At 47.9% G+C, this 18,867-nt stretch overlaps 1 protein-coding gene and 1 long non-coding RNA gene across 2 annotated transcripts in view; both read right to left on the bottom strand.

The window, feature by feature from the left end:
• The window catches only part of LOC149354281 (uncharacterized), a 44,114-nt gene extending 39,862 nt beyond the window's left edge, over window positions 1-4,252 (bottom strand). The window contains exons 1-2 of the long non-coding RNA XR_016289643.1: window positions 4,181-4,252; window positions 2,922-3,020 (exon numbers count right to left, since the gene is read on the bottom strand). This is a non-coding gene — a long non-coding RNA (uncharacterized LOC149354281). The remainder of the gene's footprint in view (window positions 1-2,921; window positions 3,021-4,180) is intronic.
• LOC149354280 (uncharacterized) overlaps window positions 1-18,867 on the bottom strand; it is a 289,860-nt gene that overhangs the window by 120,059 nt on the left and 150,934 nt on the right. The window lies entirely within an intron of this gene.

Raw genomic sequence — 18,867 nt, forward strand, 5'->3', positions numbered from 1 at the left:
ATCACTCGGCGGCGGCGTAAGCAACAGGCGTGCTCGGCGGTCGTCGAACTACGAATGCCCGCCGCTCGCGGCATCGCTCAATTTAAAGCCGGCAAAGAAACTTCCAGATAGCAGGACAAGATCATCTACAGTAATCTGGAAAAACCTAGATGCAGCCTTTCATGGCTGCGATCAATCGAGATTAGACTGGACGCTTCTCGCGTCACGAACAAAATTGATAACACCCCTTTCGTGCGGCCTTGCGCGAACGAACGGACATTACAATGATACGTGGCAATATGGAAATCAATTTCAACTTTAGTAGAGAAATTACAAAAACATTTGTGTTCTTGTCGAAACTGGTTGTTCCCTGTAATGTTGGTGAGACCTATACATTGGTCAGTGGTCACATGCTTTATGGTTTACAGAGTTTAAGTCCCAAAGTGATTGAGGATATGAGGGATGCCGTAGTGAACGGTTTGGGATAATTTCGACCACCTGGGGTTCTTTAACGTGCACTGACCTCGCACAGGAGACGGGCCTCTAGCATTTCGCCTCCATCGAAATGTGGCAGCCGTGGCCGGGGTCGAACCCGCGTCTTTCGGGCCAGCAGACGAGCGCCATAGCCATAACCACTGAGGCACCGCGTAGGCATTTCTTCGACTGGGTTCTCAACCAGTTGAAGAGGCAGCCAGTTTGCGGTGTCCCCAGCGGTTGGTGATGGATGTGGGCGCTTTAAAGCGAAAGCCTCATACGGCCCTTTCGCAACGAAACCGACGTCGTTGTCGGCGTCCAAGAAAAGTGGTCCGGAAAAAGCCCAGTGACGTCACTAGCAAATAAAGAAATTCTTCCGTGGGTGTGGATAATTGAACCAAGCACCTTCAGATTGCGAGGCGAGCACGTAACCCATAGGACGCAAAACCTCATTGCTATATGGGGAACAAAAGTAAACCTAGAGTACGCGTTTCCTTACGACTGCATGCTAATGAGTAGGTGTCCCTTTAGAAAGGAAGCAAAACACTAATTTTGCCTTCAAAGCACGAAAGTAGATTTAAGTGCATTCCGTAACTTTTTCTACTCCCCGATGGCTCGAGGCCGACTGATGAAGCTTAGGTAGTGGTATAAACAGTTGACGAAAGCGCAGGCGCTTGATTTAACGACAGGTTGCGTAAAGTGCTCCGCATGGCGATGGCATTAGCGTACACCAAAGACTTATCAAATACCGCATTTCCCAATAGTATTCAACGGGATTTCCTCTCAGCCGTTAGTGGGGCCGAACCCTTCTGGCACCCCTAAAGACCCCTAAAGACACCAAATCAGCCAGCCCGCCATCAGTGCCCAGGGATGGATAGAAGCCAGTTTGTGCGGCGTGGTAGAAACCGTGCTGTGGAAGCAACCATGACAGTCGAGTGCCTAATAATTTCGCTCCCAGCTTCCAAAGCACCCACGCAAGCGAGATATGTGTGAGGTTCCCTGTGTCTATCGGATGCATCTCTGGCTTCGGAGTTGGGATCACATGGACTATTTTTCCGGTTGTCTCGGATGGTACCGCCAAGTCACGCTTGTCTGTGTAGCATCGATGTGTTGAAACCATCGGCTTGTCGGTGTGTCGAGGAGCAGAGCGAGCACAGCGCCACTCATATTGTTTTCGGGATGGCGTCGATCCAAACCGGGCATTGTCTTCCTTTTGACGTCGCCTGTAGCCACAAGTAACTCCTGCAAATCACTATTCTGTGAAAACGCCCTGGCGGTCCTTTCATTGTCAGGAGCTAATGGGAGTTCATTTAATTGAGCAAGAAAGACTACCAGACGAGGCGCGAACATAAGGTATTTGCAATATAGTATGTTAGACCTGCTCGATTCTGGACTTGGCTTATTTTATGCAGTAGTTAATATATGTCACATTGAGATGACTCCAATGAACAAGAGCTCCGTCCTCCGAGTACAGGCCGCATGGCATAGGGAGATCGCAGACAGGGTCGAAATGATGAAGGGAGTCGTGTTCCCGTCTCTGTCGCACCACAGCTTGCGCTGTGAGCTCTAGGCAACTACGGCGGCGGCAAGTTCTGCTAACCCCTTCGAGAAAGAAGAACAAGGACGAGCTCGGGTGAGCCACTGAGCGCTGCTCTGACTGCGCTACAGCGAAGCCATTACCTGCTATGCATATTACAGGATTTTCTCGCTTGCCCTACGGGCTTCCATATGGCGATTAAACTATTAATGTAGTCGAGAGTTCGACGAAAACTCGTCCGGTCGGGGTAAATCATAATAACGTGAGACTGTAAACGCCGAAAAAAAATATTTCGTCAGACGTTTTGGAGATTTGTGAACAAGGCTGCCGAAGGGGAGCCGAAACGTCCTTTTTTTTCTTGTCGACGTCTACCATTTCACGTTGGTATGATTAAATTATTAAGCGGTGTCAAGTGCGCGCCTTCTGCACTAGCTCGCGGTGTAAGCAGGTAAGATAACAGAAATAATCAAAGACCTGATTGCGTCAGTCTCGAGTACTTAACACCGCTTCAACCCTGCCCTTAGGGCGCTGTGTGTCGTATGTGGGTCTCTCACCGTGTCTGCCTTCTTTTTTCGGGCTGCACCCGTTTCTCTAAAAAAAAAAAGCTGCATCAACAATCCCACATTAGGTACCACTCGTGCCTGAATAATCTTCCTCCTACGTAAGAAAGCACTTTATTACCCACACCGACTTCTTTGTTCATTAGGAACGAAACCCTAAGAATTCCAGCAGGCAAAACTTTATCCAAGAATATAGCAGTCTATATTTTACGAGTGCGTTGAGAGGGTTCTATGCGTATAAGCCTTCCATACAGAATCTAACCTTCACCGTGGAGTTAAAATAGCAAGCCATCCCAGAAGGGTCGCTTATCGAAATGGTCATTTTCGAAAATACTCCTCCCCCCCCCCCCCCCCTCCACCACAGTGCTAACCTTATGTCGGCGCCTTGTCGGCCGGTCTGTGCTCTGAGCTTCCCTCTGGTTGGGATCACCATGGTCCGTCGGTATGCGCCGCGTCAAGTTCAGACTTTCCTGGGAACAAAAGCAAGGCCGCAGTGATGAGTCGGACAACGTGGCCTGGTGGGACGGAGGACGACGACGCGTCACCGCCCACTCGGATGTCTCGCCAATGCCGGCGGCTAATTACCAGGCAGGACGACAAGGGGAGTGCGACGGTGAGTATCTTATGATTCCGTTGCACGTGACGGCGTTATCTGCCCCAACCAGAACAAAAATCGCGCCCCAATGCAGGTTCTCCGTTATAATTTACGCGAGCATATCACAGCTCTCGTCGGTGTAGACGGTATCATATCGGAGCGGGCTCTTACCATTCTTAAACCAATTCTATTCATGACATATAGAGGCCTAAAGATAGATATGAACGCTCCAAATGTTGAGATCTATCCAGGATCGCATCTGAAAAGAGTTCAGCCATGTGCGTTGCGAAAAACAGTAAACATTCCAATCTGAACCCACCTGAGTTCTCTCTCTCTCTCAACGACCCAGACAACCCATCATCAATGTCATCTTTCAGCGGTTCCCGCAGAAGGAAGACCTCCTAAATCCTGACTTAAGGGTAGCGTGTTTAGTCTTGCGTCTGTTCGCATAATCGCTGCGCCGGCGCTCTTACTCTGGGCCACCACAAACCGAACAGGCGTTTGTGCGCTCCGCTCGATACAAGGGTGAGTTCTGTGGCTTCCCGCGCTTTTGCGCTGGAAGCCGTCGAGGCTTATGACTTTTAAGTCAGGCCAAAGAGGTTACAACACGTTGTTCGGCTACGCCTTGGAGATTCGATAGGGCACTCTCGAGCTCTTTATAGCTTTGAGACGAACAGTAAATAATGCTGATAACAAGTTGTTTCAGTCCGACTCTAAGCTCCAGGTCGTCAATTTTGGGGTTCCGCTACTCACTGCTCACCGGCTTCGCTAAGACCCCAACCTCGGCGCATGTGTACTTCTGCGTGTTTTCAACGTCCCGAAATTAAATCGCCACAGTTGCGGCTACGGGAAGAACCGGGTTAAAATTTTAATGTAACCTTAGCATAGCTGAGGCTCACAATACGCAAAGTTGAACAAGATTCTTTAAACGAATCTTTTTTTTTTTTTACACAACGTGTTTTTGTACCCACAGTGTTCTGTCATTGGAGAGTTCTAGCATACGCGTAGACATACTCGCGTAGAGATGTAGCGTACCAGCCAGATGCCTGCTGCGCATGCGCAGTGGCCAGGTGAGGAGGTTGTCCGGAATACGCCTACTGAGCTGCGACTACCGGAGACTCTCCAATATCTTCTCGCTACCTCTACACTTCATTGTCTTCGAGTCGCGTGGCTCTGGTTGGCGCTTCGACTTGGGTAGCAACACGTCCACAGTACGCGGCAGCCAATGGGAGCTCAGTGGAAAAAATGTGGCAGGCGTTGACAACAGTCAAACCGGACGGCGGCCTGGGCTGCTCGCGTAACTCGGTTTTTTCCAACGCGGTCGGTGACTAATGCATATGCGCAAGACGCGCGGCGGAAAGCTTCTGGTGACATACCGGATGGCAGAAACCGATCTCTTCCACACAGCGATGCCCACGTGCACTGTCCGTGACTACGACTGCGCAGCACGCTGTCGCCCTGTCTGCGAGAACAGTACCTGGGGATTTTCCACCTTTGAGCGCGGTTCTTGTCAGCGCAGATGGCGCTGTCGTATCGGCAGGGCGATTTTCCAATTAAATGATCACATGTTTATGTGCTGCCCAGCGCTCCAGATGCACCACGATGTGCATCAGGCGGCAGCGATAGAAAAAATATTTGCCTTTGTCTTCACATCTAGGCCACCACACAATTCAAGGCGGTAAAGCTCACCTTAATGATAATTAAAGGAATCACATGCCGAAAACTTACACTTGGGCTAATGAGCCCCGTACCTGACAGTTCCGTATTATATTCGTCCGCCTGGTATTGCTAGAGGGCGTAGGGTAGGTCTACACTTCCCATGCATTCTTCGATATATTTACGATCCGTTTTGTCACCAACAAAGCGCAATTGAGTTTTGGCATATTTTATTCCTCATTTTGGCTTATATTTACTGCACTAAAATTAAGGCTTCGTAGCAAATATTCAGTTTCGCCTTTTTCTCAGTGATCATAATTTTTTTTTCATACAAAAAAATTCATTAGAGAAAGAAAACCTACTCCGTACATGTGTACCATTCTATATATAGTTCAGTAGCTTTGCAAATTTCTGAAGAAAAAGGTGGATGAAAAATCTGCCTTTTGTCCGCGTTCTTTTTCTAATAACCGGTAAAATGTAACCAAAAATGGCAATTTGAGGTATTTCAAGTCGAAGACAAAGCTTACATTCACTCCAGCTTTTTCCCGTAAACAAAATGTACCCAAAACATCTGTTTAGTAGCCGCTATCAATGTATGGAACACAAGTTTCATTTTTGTGCTATTTCGCTTTTGTGGCCTCCCTTGTGATCAGTTCTACATCTGTCCCACTGAAGTACTTTCAACGAGAGTGTCCTTTAAGGAACGTTATCGCGATGCATCGACCTGTTGATACCCCAGATGCCTACATGATCTCACAGGTGTGAAGTCGGGCTATGCTGCATTCACTTTACCTCTGCTCTGCGTCCAATGCGCAAACTAACGAAGGCATTCTTTTGGAGGCTCGCTCCCAGAAGACATGGTTAAATTAATCGTCGCCATTTCGAGACAGGATAGAACTAGCAGAGATAACGAAGTTAATAAATAAGCTCAAGGTAGCCGACATGAGAAAGTTTAACATGGAGAAAATCGAGCATGCTGTAAGGAACGGAGGTAGCCTAAAATCAGTTAAGAGAAAACTGGGTATAGGCAAAAACCAGATGTATGCGCTAAAAGACAAAGAGGGCAATGTCGTTAGCAATATGGATAAGATAGCAAAAGTTGCCAAAGAGTTCTACACAAATCTATACAGTAGCGAATGTAATCATCCAGTTACTGAGAGGGGCACTAGAGCACAGTAATGAGACATCCCGCCAGTAACAAAGGATGAAGTAAAAAAAAGCCTTAGGAACAATGCAAAGGGGGAAAGCAATTGGTGAGGATGAAGTAACAGCAGATTTGTTGAAGGACGGAGGAGAGATTGTGCTAGAAAAACTAGCCACCCTGTATACGCAATGCCTTGTGACCTCGAGAGTACCAGAAGCTTGGAAGAGCGCTAACATTATCTTAATTCATAAGAAAGGAAACGCCAAGGACTTGAAAAATTACAGACCGATCAGCTTACTGTCCGTCACCTACAAGGTATTTACTAAGGTAATCGCTAATAGAGTCAGGACAACCTTAGACTTCAGTCAATCAAATGATCAGGCAGGCTTTCGTAAATGATACTCGACAATAGACCACATTCACACGATCAATCAGGTGATAGAGAAATGCGCACAATGTAACCAACCCCTATATATAGCCTTCATTGATTACGAGAAAGCATTTGACTCAGTGGAAACCTCGGCTGTCATGCAGGCATTGCGGAATCAGGGTGTGGAAGAGTGTTATGTGAATATATTGGAACATATTTATAACGATTGTACAGCTACTATAGTTCACCATAAAATCAGCAATAAAATTCCAATACGGAAAGGTGTCAGGCAGAGAGACACGATCTCGCCATTGCTATTCACCGCCTGCTTACAGAAGGTATTCTGGGGCCTGAAATGGGAACAGTTGGGGATAAGAGTTAATGTAGAATACCTGAGTAGTTTGCGATTCGCTGATGACATTGCTTTGTTAAGCCACTCAGGACAAGAACTACAAAGCATGATCAATGAGTTTGTTGAGGATTTGCGGGGTCGCAGCGGAGCACCAGAGCAAGACGACCACCGTGGCAGGCTTCTAGTTCCCAACTGCCCGTGCCGGGCGTGCGCCCCGAGCACGCGCTGTCCATCTTTATTTTATTCTAGCGCGCGCTGTAACGCCGATCTCAGCGCCGGCCGTGGAGGAAGGAAAAAAAAGAGGAGAGGCCGTCACGTGACATTTTGTGAAGCCGGAAACAAGCTCGGCGCCATCTTACTCCGGCGGGCTTCTGTTTACATTTCGCCGCCGCGCCGATTGCGCGCGCGTTTCAAAGCCAACGAAGGAGCGTGCTACCGCATGGGCGCAGGCCCCCGTGCGAGTGGCGCTTGGCTGCTTGCCGGTTTAGGGTGCCCTATGCCCATGCTGGTGTTCGTCAGCGGAAAAGTTAATAAAGCGGAAATAACCGTGTCAAACAGGCGGCTACTTCCAGTTAGTGCTTCGTACTGCGTCGTATTCGTGCCGTCTCCAACTGCTCGGCCCTGGTCACAATTAGTTGCAGCCGGGAAAAATGCTTATCTCAACTCTTGTAAGCGCAGGAAGTGACCTCCGTTTTTAATTACTGCGGTGACGCATCTTGACATGCAGTACCCGTCGCCACTTCTGGCTACGTTTTTTTTTTTCTGACGGTGGAGATTATAAGCTTCGGTGTTCCTCTCCTGTGTCCTTTCCTTTTGCCTTTACTACGTACAGGTGAATACCAACCTTTACCACCCGATTCTTGGCCGATCCCCCAGAGTGGGTATGTGCCATTCTGTCGTAGGCTACAACAACAACAACAACAACCACTGAGGGACCGCCGCAGTTTTTCGTACTCCGGTGTTCGATTTCGCGTTGCACGCCACAATATGAACGAATACACTTGAGCCCGGCACGTCCCAGAGGCAAATAGCTCGCTAGACGCTTCAAATGTTACACGCCTCAAACGGGCATGTAACAAAGTTTCTGTATACTAAGAGCAAAGCGAGCGCAGCTGCTTCCTTTACAATATCGCTCTCCGCCCATGTCATGGCCCCCGCCGCTCAAACAAGCGCAATCGTCGAAAAACGAAAATGACAGTTATACCGACGTCAGTGACAATCGCTGGAGCGTTGCAAGAACACGCATAGGTAGCTTCACTACCGATGTAAACGGGAGCGCGAATGGCACACACACACTGCACGTACAGGACGCGAAACGTCCGCACAATGCGCTGACGACCGCTCTAGCTCACGCCGTATTGAATCACTGGTGAACGAACAGCGCGAATGCAGCGGCGGTCTCCCGACGGCTCCGAGCAGTGACGCAGTAGACGAAATGCCCGTGCGATCGTGGTCGCCGAGCACGTTGAAATCAATGCACGCAACAACGAGAGTTTTGCAGCGAATTCCACCTGAGATATGAGTGAACGGCGCCAACGTCAGCCTGTGAGCACGATCAAAAACAAACTCGAGCAGTTGAGGAAAGCACGCCTGCGCCGCACCTCAAATGCTACGCCGCGGCCGTCTGCTATCGCCTGGTTCGTAAACAGCAACTATGACGCCGTTGCTAAGCTGCCGGAGTAAGATGGCCTCCCAATCGAGAAAAAACCACGTGATTTCCTCCACACTTTTCTCCCAGGGTTCTGTGTGGAAAGGGCCTCTCCTCTTTTTTTCCTTCCTCCATGGCGCCGGCGCTTTATAGCGCCGCCGGGCGCTATAGGGCCCCCCGCCTAGACGGAACGTCGGAATGTGCGTGCCGACGGGGCAGAGATGGAGTAGCCACGGCAGGCAAGCAGGCAGCTAGAGTAACAGTGTCCCCACGGGGTCGCTACAAGGTCCGGTAAGTTCAGGTCAGGGGCCGGGAAGAGCCATCGGGTGGAGTGCGCGGGCTCAGGTGGACGAGCCTGGCTGCTTCGCAACGGGCGAATGATGCTGGGTGCCGAGTTGACAAAGGACATGGGGGCAGGGAAGGCCATGGTCGGGCCGTCACCGACTGGAGTGCTGCCCGCGGACACAAGTGTCGTCGGGGTTGGAACGTTGGAGCCGGTGTCGGTGGGAATCTGGCGCGCCGAGTACGTCGTCGCAAGCACAAGAGCGGGCGAATCGGCTCCGTGGACTGACAGAAGCTGTGCTGCGACAGCAGCAGCTGTAACAATATTTGGCACAGGTGTGACCGCCGACACAACGGTGAGAGCCGTGACGATGGCGGAGGAAGTTGCAGGGCACAATGTCAGGTGCTTGGGTGAAGCGGGATCGACAGTCCGGAGCGGTTGGCCAGGGACGATTCCCGTGTGAGCATGGTCGGCTGTAGGTGGCTGCAAAAAGGTGGTTGCAGTGACAGGCCGTGCAGCTGTGACTGCTACATCAGATGGCTGGCTGGCAGCAAAAGACACAGCTTTTGGATGGACAACTGCCGCACTACTCGGTGTGGGTAGCTCGGCCATTCGTTGCCGAAGGTGGCTCAAGTCAGGCACCAAAGCAGACGCTTGCTGAGGCAGTGTCGAGCTGCCAGGGTCAGAATCCGAGAAGCGGTTGACCGTACTGAGGGCTTGGGGTGGGGCCTCTTGGGCAGGCGGTGTGGTCGCCAGGGTAGTGGGGCTGGTATGTGGCAGATGCTGCGGTGGCGGCAAACTCACTTCGCCTTTAGCACGATCGCTCAGGTCAGTGACTGACGACTTTAGCGGAATGAGCGATGAGGCGGCAGGTGAGCGTTCGGCTGGCAGCGATGCTACGCAGTAGGGTACAGAAGTTGGTGGAGTGGGGCACTAACATAGTAGGCGCCGAAGTCAGCCAAGACGGCCGCACGCAGCTCATCGTATGGCCGGCACCCGAAGGCAGAGTAGGTGAGCCGACGCAGGAGGTCGGGCGGGAGGATGTCGCAAAGGACTGCGTGTTTAAACGGCTGTATGGTGATGCCGTTCAGGTACATCGCTGCCTCCAGTTGGGCGAACCACCCGCCGACGCCTGCAGGCCGGAACGCCGGGAGCGGCGGGTCGAAACTTGGGTGCTGCCAGTACGCCATGCTAGGACGCCGCTGGGATATAAGGCATGGTTCGCCGGGTCACCACTGTTGAGGATTTGCGGGGTCGGAGCGGAGCACCAGAGCAAGACGACCAGCGTGGCAGGCTTCTAGTTCCGAACTGCCCGTACCGGGCGTGCGCCCCGAGCACGAGCTGTCCATCTTTGTTTTCTTCTAGCGCGCGCTGTAACGCCGATCTCAGCGCCGGCGCTTTATAGCGTCGCCGGGCGCTATAAGTTAGACAGGCAGAGCAGAACGGTGGGGCTAAAAATTAACATGCAGAAAACCAAAGTAATGTTCAACAACCTAGCAAGTGAACAGCAGTTCGCAGTTGGTAGCGAGGTGCTGGAAGTAGTAAGAGAATATGTCTACTTGGGGCAGGTATACTGACCGCAGATCCGGATCATGAGAGGGAAATAACTAGAAGAATAAGAATGGGGTGGAGTGCGTATGGCAGGTTCTCTCAGATCATGAATGGCAGTTTACAAATATCCCTCAAGAGAAAAGTATACAACAGCTGCACCTTACCGGTACTCACCTATGGGACAGAAACGTGGAGGCTAACAAAGAGGGTTCAGCTTAAGTTAAGGATAATGCAGCGAGCTATGGAAAGAAAAATGATAGGTGTAACGTTAAGAGATCGGAAGAGGGCGGAGTGGGTGAGGGAACAAACGCGGGTTAATGATATCCTAGTTGAAATCAAGAGGAAGAAATGGGGATGGGCAGGGCATGTAATGCGAAGGCAAGATAACCACTGGTCCTGAAGGGTAACGGAGTGGATTCCAAGAGAAGGCAAACGTAGCAGGGGACGGCAGAAACTTAGGTGGGCAGATGAGATTAAGAAGTTTGCGGGGATACAGTGGCGACAGCTGGCAAAGGACAGGGATAATTGGAGAGACATGGGGGAGGCCTTTGCCCTGCAGTGGGCGTAGTCAGGCTGCTGCTGCTGATGATGATGATTTCGAGTTGCCCGTGGTGACACTTCCTGAGAAGCCAGTTCGCTGAGCCAATTCGTTGCACAAATAACGCGTCCTTGCCCAAAGCTCCGATAAAGCTGGTCAGGCCGGTCGAACACGTCGAGCTCAGTTATTCGTGGGCGTTGGCGCCAGTGCGACACGGACGCGGAACGCGTTTATGTTTCTATCACGGCCAGCACGACGTCTTCGCACTGTGCCTACGTCACTGGTAAAAGCGACTGTTGGAGGAGGACAAAATGACTGAAAACTAAAATGAATGGTCAGAAAATACGGCTGTTGGTTTTGCAAACCCGGCTTTTCTGCCTCTTACAAAAGGCGGAAAATAATGTAAGCCACCGAATATGATTATTAAAATCATAATCCAGGTTTCAAGATTAGTAAAAATTCAAAGATATGTTGTTTGTAAGTCAATTTTAGCTTACCCTATGCCCTTAACCTCGGCTTAAATCTCAGTAAATTAGGAAATATTTCCACTTCGCCGCTGCCGTTCCATCGAGCCCTGCTACCCGGTGCTTGACTTGAGGACGCCACGGTCATCGTAGGTTTAAAAACACCATCGATATAATACCTCATAGATTTAGAACTTTGCAGATTGACAAAAAAACAGCTGCCGGTTTAGCATTGCTACGCACGAAATGTGCGAAAGCACGGTGCCAAATTTGGGTCAAATCAATTTTCAAAAATTCGGGGTGAAGGCCACCCAAATTTTTGGGGTGGGCCAAGCCCATTCTGGAGGTGTCCCAGTTCGGTTCTGAACGTGGGTCAACTCAATTTTCAAATTTTCGGGAGTAGGCTGCCGAAATTTCAGGGATGGGCAACCCCATTATTCGAGGTGAGCTGATTCTATTTTGATACTACATGTCGCCTGCCTTCTATCCAGGTTCACTGGCAGTCAAATTCAGCCAAGGTCATTTCCCCACAAACGTCGAGGCTTTAGAGACTCATGGGCTTCTTCAGGATTGCTAATGAAGTAGTGCTCTCGCATTGAAAAAATTCCTAATGCTGCATTCATCCTTTAGGTATTCGATTTGGTTATTATCATCATTAGGATCACAAGCTGAGAGTCTGCGCTGTGTTTGCAACTTCTCTGCCCTCGTCTGCTCCAAGCTGCGTTGTGTGTTTCCATGCTCAAGCTGGAAAAGTAGCTGTCGACCGGCGGAAATCTTGATTTAAGAGCCGTCAGCGTTCTGCGCTAACAGCCTTCTGCGAATTTAATACAAATACATTTGCCTACTCAGGATAAATTTTGTTGCTAAACGTGGTGCATGAATATCAGTCACAGCCTTCTCCTCCCTGACGTTCCCACGTCGTTCCTCTACCATAGCGACGTTAGCCAAAGAAACTGCAATACGAGACACCCTGCCATGGTGTCGCCGTGCGTGCTCACCGAGCAACAAAGGGCTCGTTAAACGGAAGGACTGTGGTATCGGCCCTCAGCGACAGGCGTTACCAAAAGCGGTCACTGCGCTACAGTCATGAGTTAGCTTAATATTGCAACTGATCCTCGGTCATCTGCTTCCGGTTGGCCCGCTTGCCTTGATCCAGCTTACGCACTATTGACAGGATAGAAATTCACGGTTCTTGAACTATTCTGATCCTCATGGGGCTTTCTGGTGGCCATATTTTTCGAGGATACGTGACCAAAATTTGGCGCCTATTGGCTTGCTGCGAGGGCAATCAAGGAAGGACGGTGAGGTTACTGCTACATTGCTTACCACGCAGTGAAAGGGTTTTGGGCTGCGAACAAACATTCTGAAACGGTTCGGGACCTCTGAACGCTTTGGTCTTCTGGCCATTCGAACCTCGCTTCCCCAAGTGCTTTTGTTTTAGGTAAGTGCACGCTTTTGCAGGAAGTGGAATTCAGGCACCTCTCTCAGCCCATCTTCGGCTGAACACCGCAGTCAGGCGTGAGATTAAATGCCCTTTAGCAAAGAGCGCATGCATGCCTCACGTATAGAGGCGGTAAAAATTTGCTCATCTTCGCTTTCTTTTTGTCATTCGCAAACAGAGACAAATATAGCAGATTCATTCGCTACTGCCCAGGCTTCAAGCTCAGTAAATATGGAAAGAACCGCTGAAGCAGTACACAGTGAAATTTTATATTAGAAAATTTAAAATGTTGTATTTTGCCCCAATATGCGCATAGGAATGAAACGCGCTTCTATAATATTACTTTACACAATACTGCAAATAATTTTCAACAACATGCTTTCACTGAAGTATACACAATATTTGTCGCCCAAATCCGCATAAGAAACACTGCAACCAGGCAGAAACTGGCACTGCTCTCCTCCATGACCCGCTACAGCCTACAGGCGATTCAACAGCCAGGGTTTGCGTATTGGCTGTCTACGCAATCGTTTTCAAATTCCTCCCTTCCTGGCGACTTTTTTTTCTGTTTTAGCGTCGCAGCTGCAGCTCTGTCTCTTCGTCTCCGTTGAATGGACGTGCGATTAGGTTCGATCGCAGAACGTCAAAGGAAGCTTTTCGGCGTGATATTAGGTCGAACCGAGCAGAGCTTGCTGTCTTTTCAGAATGTATTTGTACAAAAAATCATCATTACTGATAAAAACTGCACCGCTTAGTTTTGAATGAATCATTGAGCAGTTTCTATTTTGCACGTTTCGTCGTCTTCTTTACTGTTATGTGGTGGGCGTCTTTAGGGGCACCAAAAGGCTTGGTTGTGCCGGCGCCTCTTGATGCTCTCCAGAACTTTCTACTTGTCTTCTTTGCGTCAATCACCAGTCAATGTATTTTTTGTGCGTTCCAACAATCCTCGAGATCGACAAAACAAGGACAACGTTTTGGATCGAGCAATAAAACAATTATCCTTACTTTAGGCCCCGCATAAAACCACGAGGTCACACTTTGACCCACGCCGTTATAAAAATGAGCTTTGAATTTCTGTTGACGCAATGTTGAGCATGTGTTGAGCCAACAGAAATTCAATTAAAATTCAACTTGTGTTGAGTTAACACAATACTCACTCAACAGAATTTTTGTGCCGAAAAACTCAACACAAATATGATGCATAATCTCTGTGGCATTTCTCCTGTTTTTTTCTTCGAGCACCCACCAGAAAAATGTTCAACAGTAAGTGCTTTGCAACCATCCGTGGCAGTGTGTGAGACTTTATGAGCCGTTCTGACAGGAGAATGTAATGCAATGTTAGAAATGAGCTGCTGCTCTTGATTCAGGCACAAAGAAAACGGCGCGAAATACGGGGCCAAAAGAGAAACACACAGGACAATGCCAGCACCACGCGTGGCGCTGGTACTGTGTCACATTATGCATAATAAGAGCGATGAAAATGTTGTGGAAAAGTTATGAACTCGTATTCAGTTGGGCTATAGCCTCGTGTGCAATATATATATATATATATATATATATATATATATATATATATATATATTTATATATATATATATATATATATATATATATACCAGGTGTCCCAGCTAAATGTAACCAAACTTTAAAAAAGGCGAAGTGTCCTCGTCCACTGAAACCAACTCAAGGTTGTTCATAGTCGCATGGCCTAGTCTTGAGTATTTTTTCGCTCTTCAAAGTTAATTAATTAGTTATGTTTAATTAGCTAACTCTTTAATTATTAACTTCAGGAAGAAAGTGTCAAAGCAAAAGTTTTAGATCACCTCGAAAAACCGCTAGTAGTGCTGTTTCCGTCAAATTACGATTTACGTAGCTTCATTTATTGCCCGTAAAAGAAAGTTGTCACGTGACCAGCTGCTCGCTCACATCTCTGCCCCAATGTGCACCGAAAGTCTCATCGTGGAGAGGACTTCAGAAAAAACGGATTTTATTCTTTAAGGCGCGTCTTGGGACGTTGAAGTGGCACAGTTGTCATTTGGAAGCTTTTTCTTATTGTGCGAGTTATGGTTAAATGCCGCTGAAAAAACTACTTTACGTAAATATTACTTTGCTGCAAATGTCTCAGTAAGCTGTTTCTCAAAGCGACCTACAACTTTTCCATTGACACTTTGTTCCTCAAGTCAATAATTAAAAAGTTAGTTAATTAAGCTTAAATAATTAGTCAACCTTGAGGAATGAAAAAATACTGCAGACTAGGTCCCGCGACTCTAAACAACCCTCATTTGGTTTCAGACGGCTAGGACACCCCGTGTTTTTAAAAAGCTTGGTCACATTTAGCTGGGACACCCGGTATATATATATATATATATATATATATATATATATATATATACACGTATGTTTGTGAGTATGTGTGGAGCACTACACGACAAGGGATGTCAGCGTCACACTCACGAGACATTGCAGCAATAAATGTGAATATACCGCCGAAAACTCCACCGGTAGTCGGTCCATCTGGCGCAATAGTAATGAATTCCTAGGATTTCTTTTCTGTTGTGTTCACTCAACACATGCTCAACGGAAGCTCATGTGCCAATTTTGAACATGCGCTCAACAAGCTGTCCACAATGCATCACCCGAAACTCTCCACCTTTACAACATACTTTGAACAGTGTGTGTTGACACGGGTTGCTGGAATTTCAACATAGTCAACATGCATTTTTGTAAGGGCGTGTAGCCTGCTGCTAAAAGAATTTTCCCGTAAGAACGCGAGGACCGAACCCTCATAAAAGCTTCAAAAGTTAAGTCGAAAAACTTGTTGTAGTAAATAAAAGCTTACGTAATCCAGAACAATTTCTTCAGTTCCCCCGCACAGTACCAAAAAAGGAAGCCAGCAGAAAACATCTCCTTTTCGGCTGCTTTTTCGTTCAGCCCGCTAGGGAAGAACCACTTTTTGCAGCCTCAAGATGGCTCGCAGTCGACATGTGGTGTGGTTCATGCCAGTAAAATATCGAAGTAATTATACGGCATGCTTAAAACTTACTTGACGCAACGGTAACAAAATGTCGCGCTTGCCCCACTTTCGCCTATAGCGGAGAGGCAAGCTTATTAAATAACGGCTTGTAAAAGTGTGGCTGATTTCAGCAGTTTTCAGAATGACAGGCTGAAATAACCAGAACCGAGTAGTTAAGCAATTATTTAAAATTTTTAGGACTACATCTTTTTAGGCCTTGGATGAAAGATAAAGGCTCCGGAGCAATTCACCAAGATTGCCCAAAAGTTTTTGTACTCCGCTTTTTCTTGTCACGCAGTTTAAAAACAATTAAAAAGAGCTCTCTAGAGGAATTATTTTTCCTGGTCGTGACCTGCCAGTCTGCACGCAGTAACGACATTCAGCTTGGCCCCCAGACGTGCTCGTTCTTGGCGTGCCTGTGGCGCAAAGAATATGCTGTCGCCACTAGCTATATTACACGTATGCCAGTCCCACTGGATTTGTTACTTCGCGGCATACTTTTGTCGGTGCGCCTTAAGTCACGCTCTATCGCATCTATCTACACCGACAGCCTTCAATGCAGCGTCAAGAAAACTTAAGTATTCCGCCTAAAAGCTCGTAAGAGCGCACAGTAAACCACCCGTCTGATGGCCAGGTCGTATAGCGCCTCGTGAGCCGAAAGGGCAGAAATGGTTGCAACGTGTAGCCCTCAGTGTATTCATCGCTTTCCTTATTGAGATTCCGTGCGCAGGCACAGAAGCCTCTCCAGTGACGGTTAGAAATGAGTGTTGGAAGAAAGTGGACCCGCTCCTCGGCTTTGAATCGGTTGAGTGCAGGGCGACTCCCGCCGCTGCCGGGCCTCTCGACTTCAACCCTCGCCGTGAGACTTGTCTGGCTGCTGCCGCGAGAAGCTTTCAGTAGAGGGTAATATTCATGAAATAGGTTAGCTTAAGTCCCTAAGACAGGAAACGACAACGACAGAAAAGAAAGGATACTCCTGAACGGCGAGTTAAGAGCTGGAACAGGAAAAACATATAACTAAACACTCGCTCTGGTGTCTCGCGAGCATTCTGTTGAGTGTATTTTTCTCTCTTCTGCTGCAGTTTTCCTCAGCACGTTACAGAAAATGGCCTGGTTTTGCTTCGGTCCCGGTGTTAGTACAGCATTCCTTTCCACCGAGCACAATAATAGAGGCTGTCGCGGCCTGAAATGAGGTTGACAATTTAGAAAGCCCTGCCGATACAGCTGGTTATAGGGCTTTTCACATCCATTAGCTCGGCAGCATTTGCCGCGTTCTCTTCTCACAATATTTGCGGCGCTTTTTTCAATCAAGCCAAATCCACGGCGACAGGAACTGACAAAAACGCGAAAGTTTCTTATCCATGCAAACCACAGTGCTATCGAAGCTGTTATATGGTATCATTTACATGTTAGAGCAACTCTAAGCCATCAGGGAATAAAAATTATGCAAATAATTAAGTCGATATCAGCACGTAAACTTTGAATTTTGGCCCTTTTCCAAGTGACTCTATCGATTTAGTCCGTTTTTTTTAATGAAAACCTTATTTCTACAATATTACTTCAAGCTCTGTTTATAAAAATAATGCTTAAAAAAGAACACCCTGCGAATTCATTGTGTGCCCTAAAGGGCACTGCTGTGCTCCACCAAAACAAACAAGTAAACGAAAACAGTAGGCTAGCTGTCCCACGCTCTCACATGACAGCTTTCCTTTCTTGTGTTCACACGTCGCCAGCGAAAAAAAAGCGAGAATAGATGAGATCAAAAATATATTCTACTTCACTGCAGAACCCTAAATTAATGATTAGTAAGCGAAATACCAGACGCAGACAGCTAGAACACAAAACGGCAAGACAACTGCCTCTCTGTGTCTGCCATTTTGATAGCATACAGGGTGTTTCACGTAACTTGAACCAAGGATTTAAAGAAAGCGGCAGACCGCTGCCCGCTGAAACCAACGCTATATTGTTCGCCATCATGTCGCGCTCCTCAGAATATTTTTTATTGCGCTTCATTAGTTAATTAACTAAGATGAATTATGCAACTTTTCAAATGTTTATTTTAGTGCCAAGACAGCTACATTAGGTTGTAGAGCAGGCTTAGAAACAACCGATCCAGTTTATTGTAGCATCGTATCTCCTACGGGGTCCTATTTTCCGGCATCTAAACAAAGCCCGCGAAATATGAAAAACTACCACGTGACTGCGCTCGTGCGCTATCGTATTGCAGCGCTCTCAACGGCGCTTCGAGCAAACGGAGCGTGCCAGCTGACCGCGGCCAAGTGAACGGCCACCGCGCCGCTGCGGAAAGTGCTGACGCGCTGTCAAGCCGCTGCTAAGAGCGGCGGCCGTTCACTTCGCCACGGTCAGCGGGCACGCTCCGTTTGTTCGAAGCGCCGTTGAGAGCGCTGCATTATGATAGCGCACGAGGAGGAGGTAAACTTTATTAAAGAAGAGGTCTTAGGCGCGGATTGGGGTCATGTTCCCCTCCCCGCGGTGGGCTCCTCTTCTAGGCCGGACGCCAGGTGGCCGACCGACGATGTCGTTCGGCGACCTCTTCGGCTCGCTCTGTGGCTCGAAGTTGAACCTCCGGGTCCGAGCTGAGCAGCGCGGCCTCCCACTGAGATTGGGTAGAGAGCTGCAGACTGTGCGCACGAGCGCAGTCACGTGGTAGTTTTTCATATTTCGCGGGCTTTATTTAGATGCCGGAAAAAAGGACACCGTAGGAGATACGATGCTACAATAAACTGGGTCGGTTGTTTCTAAACCTGCTGTACAACCTAATGTAACTGTCCTGGCACTAAAATGAGTATTTGAAAATTTTCATAATTCATCTTAGTTAATTAACTAATCCAGCCCAATAAAAAATAATTCTGAGGAGGGCCACATGATGGCGAACAAGGTATCGTTGGTTTCAGCGGGCGGCAGTTTACCACTTTTTTTGAATCCTTGGTTCAAGTTACGTGAAACCCATTGTATAGTAATGATTTTAGAAATTAAATGCAATTAATACAGTTTTTGAAAAGGTTCTTTGTAGACGTATACAAAATTTTCTAAATAAATATAACATTATATGTCATAATCAGCATGGCTTCAGGCCCCAAAGGTCAACGTCAACCGCAGTTCTTTTTTTTTTCACAACTTATAAATTCTGCACTGCATAATAACAAGCTGGCCATAGTGGTATATTTAGACATATCAAAAGCTTTCGATACGGTAGATCACACAATACTAAAACAGAAATTGGAAACCTACGGTTTAAGAG

This window comes from Amblyomma mixtum, chromosome 3 (genome assembly GCF_055824585.1).
Source record: "Amblyomma mixtum isolate Tamu chromosome 3, ASM5582458v1, whole genome shotgun sequence".
In the NCBI taxonomy this organism is placed as follows: Eukaryota; Metazoa; Arthropoda; class Arachnida; order Ixodida; family Ixodidae; genus Amblyomma; species Amblyomma mixtum.